We start from the raw sequence: 7,093 nt of genomic DNA on the forward strand, positions 1-7,093 counted from the left end.
ATAACCTGAAAGGCCGCTCAGCAAGGAAGAAGCCACTGCTCCAAAACTGCCATAAAAAAGCCAGACTATGTTTTGCAACTGCACATGGGGACAAATATCGTACTTTTTGGAGAAATGTCCTCTGGTCTGATGAAACAAAAATAGAACTGTTTGGCCATAATGACCATCGTTATGTTTGGAGGAAAAACGGGGTGTCTTGCAATCCGCAGAACACCATCCCAACCGTGAAGCACGGGGGTGGCAGCATCATGCTGTGGGGGTGCTTTGCTGCAGAAGGGACTGGTGCACTTCACAAAATAGATGGCTTTATGAGGAAGGAAAATCATGTGGATATATTGAAGCAACATCTTGTTAAAGCTTGGTCGCAAATGGGTCTTGGTCTTCCAAATGGACAATGACCCCAAGCATACTTCCAAAGTTGTGGCAAAATGGCTTAAGGACAACAAAGTCAAGGTATTGGAGTGGCCATCACAAAGCCCTGACCTCAATCCTATAGAAGATTTGTGGGCAGAACTGAAAAAGCATGTGCGAGCAAGGAGGCCTACAAACCTGACTCAGTTACACCAGCTCTGTCTGGAGGATTGGGCCAAAATTCACCCAACTTATTGTGGGAAGCTTGTGGAAGGCTACCCGAAACGTTTGACCCAAGTTAAACAATTGAAAGGCAATGCTACCAAATACTAATTGAGTGTATGTAAACTTCTGACCCACTGGGAATGTGATGAAAGAAATAAAATATGAAATAAATAATTTTCTTTACTATTATTCTGACATTTCACATTCTTAAAATAAAGTGGTAATCCTAACTGACCTAAGACAGGGAATCTTTACTAGGATTAAATGTCAGGAATTGTGAAAAACTGAGTTTAAATGTATTTGGCTAAGGTGTATGTAAACATCCGACTTCAACTGTATATGGCTTCCGTCCATAGAAAAGTCATTATGATTGTACAGTAAGGTTTCTAATAAAGGCTATGAGCAGTATGTGTCTCAACAGTAGACTAGACCCCTCCCTCCATGGCACAGTGGCTGGGCTGCCATCAGAGAGGATCCTGGGTCATCCCCTGGGCTGCCATCAGAGAGGATCCTGGGTCATCCCCTGGGCTGCCATCAGAGAGGATCCTGGGTCATCCCCTGGGCTGCCATCAGAGAGGATCCTGGGTCATCCCCTGGGCTGCCATCAGAGAGGATCCTGGGTCATCCCCTGGGCTGCCATCAGAGAGGATCCTGGGTCATCCCCTGGGCTGCCATCAGAGAGGATCCTGGTTCATCCCCTGGGCTGCCATCAGAGAGGATCCTGGGTCATTCTCTGGGCTGCCATCAGAGATAATCCTGGGTCATCCCCTGGGCTGCCATCAGAGAGGATCCTGGGTCATCCCCTGGGCTGCCATCTAGCTGAAGTGCACTGTCCTGCCAACCTAATGTGGGGCGCAGAGAAACAGCCAGGAGATGACAGGTCGGTTCGCTGCTCTGCTTTGTGTTTTCTCCTCTTCATCTAGAACGTTCTTAGTATAGAAAATACATGTTCCATTAGTGGAAGATATGGACAGAGATTTAAGAGAATAATTAATGATCAACCATTATACCAATGTCCCAATTCATATAGGCTTCTGTGCTCACTTCATCTTTCACATTGTGGGAATAGGCCATTGTGAATCCAATTGTATTTTGATGACGACGATGATGATGGGGTGATGATGACGACGATGATGATGGGTTGATGATGGTGATGATGATGATGGTGATGATGATGGGGTGATGATGGTGATGATGGTGATGATGATGATGAAGAAGAAGAAGAAGAAGAAGAAGAAGAAGAAGAAGAAGAAGAAGAAGAAGAAGAAGAAGAAGAAGAAGAAGAAGAAGAAGATGAAGAAGATGAAGGAGATGAACACACAGACAGAAACACACACACATCCCCATCCCCCATCCTAACCTGGTGGTTGGGGGAATATATCGAAGGGGTGGTCTTGAGATGCAACGTTTTGAGGAGGTACAGAGAGACGCTGTAGCCGCAACCATCGTTCCTCCCTCCGGCTCGCTCCCATCAAAGTCCATCCATCGAAGGCGTGGAGAACCTCTCGTGCGTCGCACACCGAGACCCGTTGGAGACGCGCTGCATCCGCTCCACGGGAAGATGGAGAAATGGCAAGCACAGTTCTCCAAATGTAGAGAACAAGAAATCAAGGATTTATGATGCAAATAGTGCTTTTCCGTCGATAGGAACTTATTTTAGCGAAAGGGTAAGTGATATTTCACATTTTATTACAGAATTAGATCGTTTTTTATGATGAATAATATATGGTTGTGCACTGGATATGGAGTTCTGTTTGATCAGACATACGGCAGTAGGCTACTGTGTCGCTTTATATTGTCACAACATTATTAAATTGGGCTATGTTGAAATGACAGGCTATCTCACGAAAGGAACACATTTTAGATTGATATATTGTTGCAGACTCACCGGAACGATTGAAACTGGCTCACGTTGACGTCAACATTTTAACGAATTGCGCACAGATAGTCTGCATGCGTATTTCTAAATATCACAATTATTGGCATTCTGTCTCATTGGAAGCATTACTCGTATAGTGTATATGCATGTGATAAAAAAAAAGTATTTCAGAAAAAAATACATCGGAGATTATTTGAATGTGAATCGAAGATTGGTTCAAAATTGATTCCATTACTCATCCAAGACCTCCGGGGTGAAATTGTGATTTCTCCCCTTTCATAAGTTTGATTATAAATTCGCCCCTCTCAAAATGCCCCCTTTTCCTCGAGGAAATTGAGTTTTTAGAGGAATTAGCCATCCAAATTAATAAATATATTTTAAACCTTCAAGCTTTTCCAGGCATAGTCTTTTCAGCAGCCATACAATTGAAATATGAACAATCCGTTATTTATGACTTATAATAATCGAATAGGCTATGAACGTTTGACCAGAAGGCAATATATCAGAGATGAGAGAGTGTTGGTAGTGGAGGGAGAGACAACCAGAGAGAGAGAGAGAGAGAGACAGAGACAGAGACAGAGACAGAGACAGAGACAGAGACAGAGAGGTGAGGGTGCTGGTGATGTGGTTGGGGGAGTGTCAGATAGGAAGGATTTTACTCTGACCCCTTGTGGTACGAACTAAGATGACAGCGTGTGTTAGCCAGACTTATAGTGTGGTATAGCCAACAAGAGCTCATCATATCTTATCTATTTTGAGTATAGATCCATCACCTTCCAAATGTCCAGGGTTCAGCGGGTTAACCCTGGTTGTGGATAGGACAGCAGGAGACTGGTCTGAGGACTCTGTTGGGTGCTCCATGTGTAGCAGTGGAGGCTGGTGGGAGGAGCTATTTTGAGAAAGGGCTCATTGCAATGGCTGCAACGGAATCAATGGAATGGAGTCAAGCGTGTTTGTTGTTATCGTTCCGTTGATTCCGTTCCAGCCATTACAATGAGCCCATCCTCCTATAGCTCCTCCCACCAGCCACCACTGATGTGTAGTGTGGCGGAGGGTGGAACAGAGAGGGTTCAGAAAGCCATTTAGTAATGTAATGTATTGTAATGTATTGTATTGTAATGTAATGTATTGTTATGTAATGTAATGTAATGTTTTGTAATGTATTGTATTGTAATGTAATGTAATGTAATGTAATGTAATGTAATGTAATGTAATGTAATGTATTGTATTGTAATGTAATGTATTGTTATGTAATGTAATGTAATGTTTTGTAATGTATTGTATTGTAATGTAATGTAATGTATTGTAATGTAATGTAATGTAATGTAATGTAATGTATTGTATTGTAATGTAATGTATTGTTATGTAATGTAATGTAATGTTTTGTAATGTATTGTATTGTAATGTAATGTAATGTAATGTAATGTATTGTATTGTAATGTAATGTATTGTTATGTAATGTAATGTAATGTTTTGTAATGTATTGTATTGTAATGTAATGTAATGTATTGTAATGTAATGTAATGTAATGTAATGTAATGTAATGTAATGTATTGTATTGTAATGTAATGTATTGTTATGTAATGTAATGTAATGTTTTGTAATGTATTGTATTGTAATGTAATGTAATGTATTGTAATGTAATGTAATGTAATGTAATGTAATGTATTGTATTGTAATGTAATGTATTGTTATGTAATGTAATGTAATGTTTTGTAATGTATTGTATTGTAATGTAATGTAATGTATTGTATTGTAATGTAATGTAATGTAATGTAATGTAATGTAATGTATTGTATTGTAATGTAATGTATTGTTATGTAATGTAATGTAATGTTTTGTAATGTATTGTATTGTAATGTAATGTAATGTATTGTAATGTAATGTAATGTAATGTAATGTAATGTATTGTAATGTAATGTAATGTATTGTATTGTAATGTAATGTATTGTTATGTAATGTAATGTAATGTTTTGTAATGTATTGTATTGTAATGTAATGTAATGTATTGTAATGTAATGTAATGTAATGTAATGTAATGTAATGTAATGTATTGTATTGTAATGTAATGTATTGTTATGTAATGTAATGTAATGTTTTGTAATGTATTGTATTGTAATGTATTGTAATGTATTGTAATGTAATGTAATGTAATGTATTGTAATGTAATGTAATGTAATGTATTGTAATGTAATGTAATGTATTGTAATGTATTGTAATGTAATGTAATGTAATGTATTGTAATGTATTGTAATGTAATGTATTGTAATGTAATGTAATGTATTGTAATGTAATGTAATGTATTGTAATGTATTGTAATGTAATGTAATGTAATGTAATGTATTGTAATGTATTGTAATGTAATGTATTGTGTTGTATTGTATTGTAATGTAATGTAATGTATTGTAATGTAATGTAATGTAATGTATTGTAATGTATTGTAATGTAATGTATTGTAATGTAATGTAATGTATTGTAATGTAATGTATTGTAATGTAATGTAATGTATTGTAATGTAATGTAATGTAATGTATTGTAATGTATTGTAATGTAATGTAATGTATTGTAATGTAATGTAATGTTTTGTAATGTGTTGTATTGTATTGTAATGTATTGTAATGTATTGTAATGTAATGTAATGTAATGTATTGTAATGTATTGTAATGTAATGTATTGTAATGTAATGTAATGTATTGTAATGTAATGTATTGTAATGTAATGTAATGTATTGTAATGTAATGTAATGTAATGTATTGTAATGTATTGTAATGTAATGTAATGTATTGTAATGTAATGTAATGTTTTGTAATGTGTTGTATTGTATTGTAATGTATTGTAATGTACTGTAATGTGTTGTATTGTATTGTAATGTAATGTATTGTAAAGTAATGTAATGTCATGTATTGTATTGTAATGTAATGTATTGTAAAGTAATGTAATGTCATGTATTGTATTGTAATGTAATGTATTGTAATGTAATGTATTGTAATGTAATGTAATGTAATGTATTGTAATGTAATGTAATGTAATGTAATGTAATGTATTGTAATGTAATGTAATGTATTGTAATGTAATGTAATGTAATGTAATGTTTTGTAATGTGTTGTATTGTATTGTAATGTATTGTAAAGTATTGTATTGTATTGTATTGTATTGTATTGTATTGTATTGTAATGTAATGTAATGTAATGTGTTGTATTGTAATGTAATGTAATGTAATGTATTGTAATGTATTGTTATTTAATGTAATGTAATGTATTGTAATGTAATGTAATGTATTGTATTGTAATGCCATGGATAGGTCTGCTGTATTGTTGTACTAAACACAATGCATTTAGATTCTGACATTTTCTGATCATTAGATAGTATAACATTTGAATATAATCTGTTCCCTCCAGCCCCCTTCCCTCTCTGGTCACTGTAGTTATAAAGGCCAGGCTAGTGCACGGCCAGGCTAGTGCACGGCCAGGCTAGTGCACGGCCAGGCTAGTGCACGGCCAGGCTAGTGCACGGCCAGGCTAGTGCACGGCAGCAGGAAACATCAAGCTGTGATTCATCTCCCTGACTGGGGCTTCTTTTTGGAGGTCCAGTCAAGCAGCTAATAGGGAAACATCATGTGAATCATTGTCCCCCACCATGAAATCGGGGACGGGACTGTGGATCTGTCTCCATCCATCCGTCCATTCGTACGTTAGTCACAAGCGATATCACAGAGAGCACTGACCCGATTTTGACTAAACTTGGGTGAATGATGCGTCTTGCCATAGAGAGCCGGCATTTATAACATTACACTGGATTGGCCCAAGGGGGGAGCGATAGTAATTAACTTGTAGAATAATAGTGAAGACATCAGAACTATGAAATAACACATATGGAATCAAGCAGTAACCAAAAAAGTGTTAAACAAATCAAAATATATTTTATATTTAAGATTCTTCAAATAGCCACCCTTTGCCTTGATGACAACTTTGCACACTCTTGGCATTCTCTCAACCAGCTTCACCTGGAATGCTTTTCCAACAGTCTTGAAGGAGTTCCCACATACAGTGGGGAGAACAAGTATTTGATACACTGCCGATGTTGCAGGTTTTCCTACTTACAAAGCATGTAGAGGTCTGTCATTTTTATCATAGGTACACTTCAACTGTGAGAGACGGAATCTAAAACAAAAATCCAGAAAATCACATTGTATGATTTTTAAATAGTTAATTTGCATTAAACCAGGTGGTAAGGGTAGGTAACAACACATCTGCCACGCTGATCCTCAACACGGGGACCCCTCAGGGGTGCGTGCTCAGTCCCCTCCTGTACTCCCTGTTCACCCATGACTGCATGGCCAGGCACGACTCCAACACCATCATTAAGTTTGCAGACGACACAACAGTGGTAGGCCTGATCACCGACAATGATGAGACAGCCTATAGGGAGGAGGTCAGAGACCTGGCCGTGTGGTGCCAGGACAACAACCTCTCCCTCAACGTGACCAAGACAAAGGAGATGATTGTGGACTACAGGAAAAAGAGGATTGATCACGCCCCCATTCTCATGGACAGGGCTGTAGTGGAGCAGGTTGAGAGTTTCAAGTTCCTTGGTGTCCACATCACCAACAAACTATCATGGTCCAAACACACCAAGACA

General features: G+C 37.3%; 1 protein-coding gene across 1 annotated transcript in view; it reads left to right on the forward strand.

The window, feature by feature from the left end:
• The first annotated feature begins 1,858 nt into the window (after nucleotides 1-1,858).
• The window catches only part of LOC121570643 (solute carrier family 35 member G2), an 8,042-nt gene continuing 2,807 nt past the window's right edge, over nucleotides 1,859-7,093 (forward strand). Inside the window, exon 1 of the mRNA XM_041882119.2 lies at nucleotides 1,859-2,243. The gene's annotated coding sequence lies outside the window, so the exon portion shown is untranslated. The remainder of the gene's footprint in view (nucleotides 2,244-7,093) is intronic.

Source organism: Coregonus clupeaformis, chromosome 7 (assembly GCF_020615455.1).
Source record: "Coregonus clupeaformis isolate EN_2021a chromosome 7, ASM2061545v1, whole genome shotgun sequence".
Classification (NCBI taxonomy): Eukaryota; Metazoa; Chordata; class Actinopteri; order Salmoniformes; family Salmonidae; genus Coregonus; species Coregonus clupeaformis.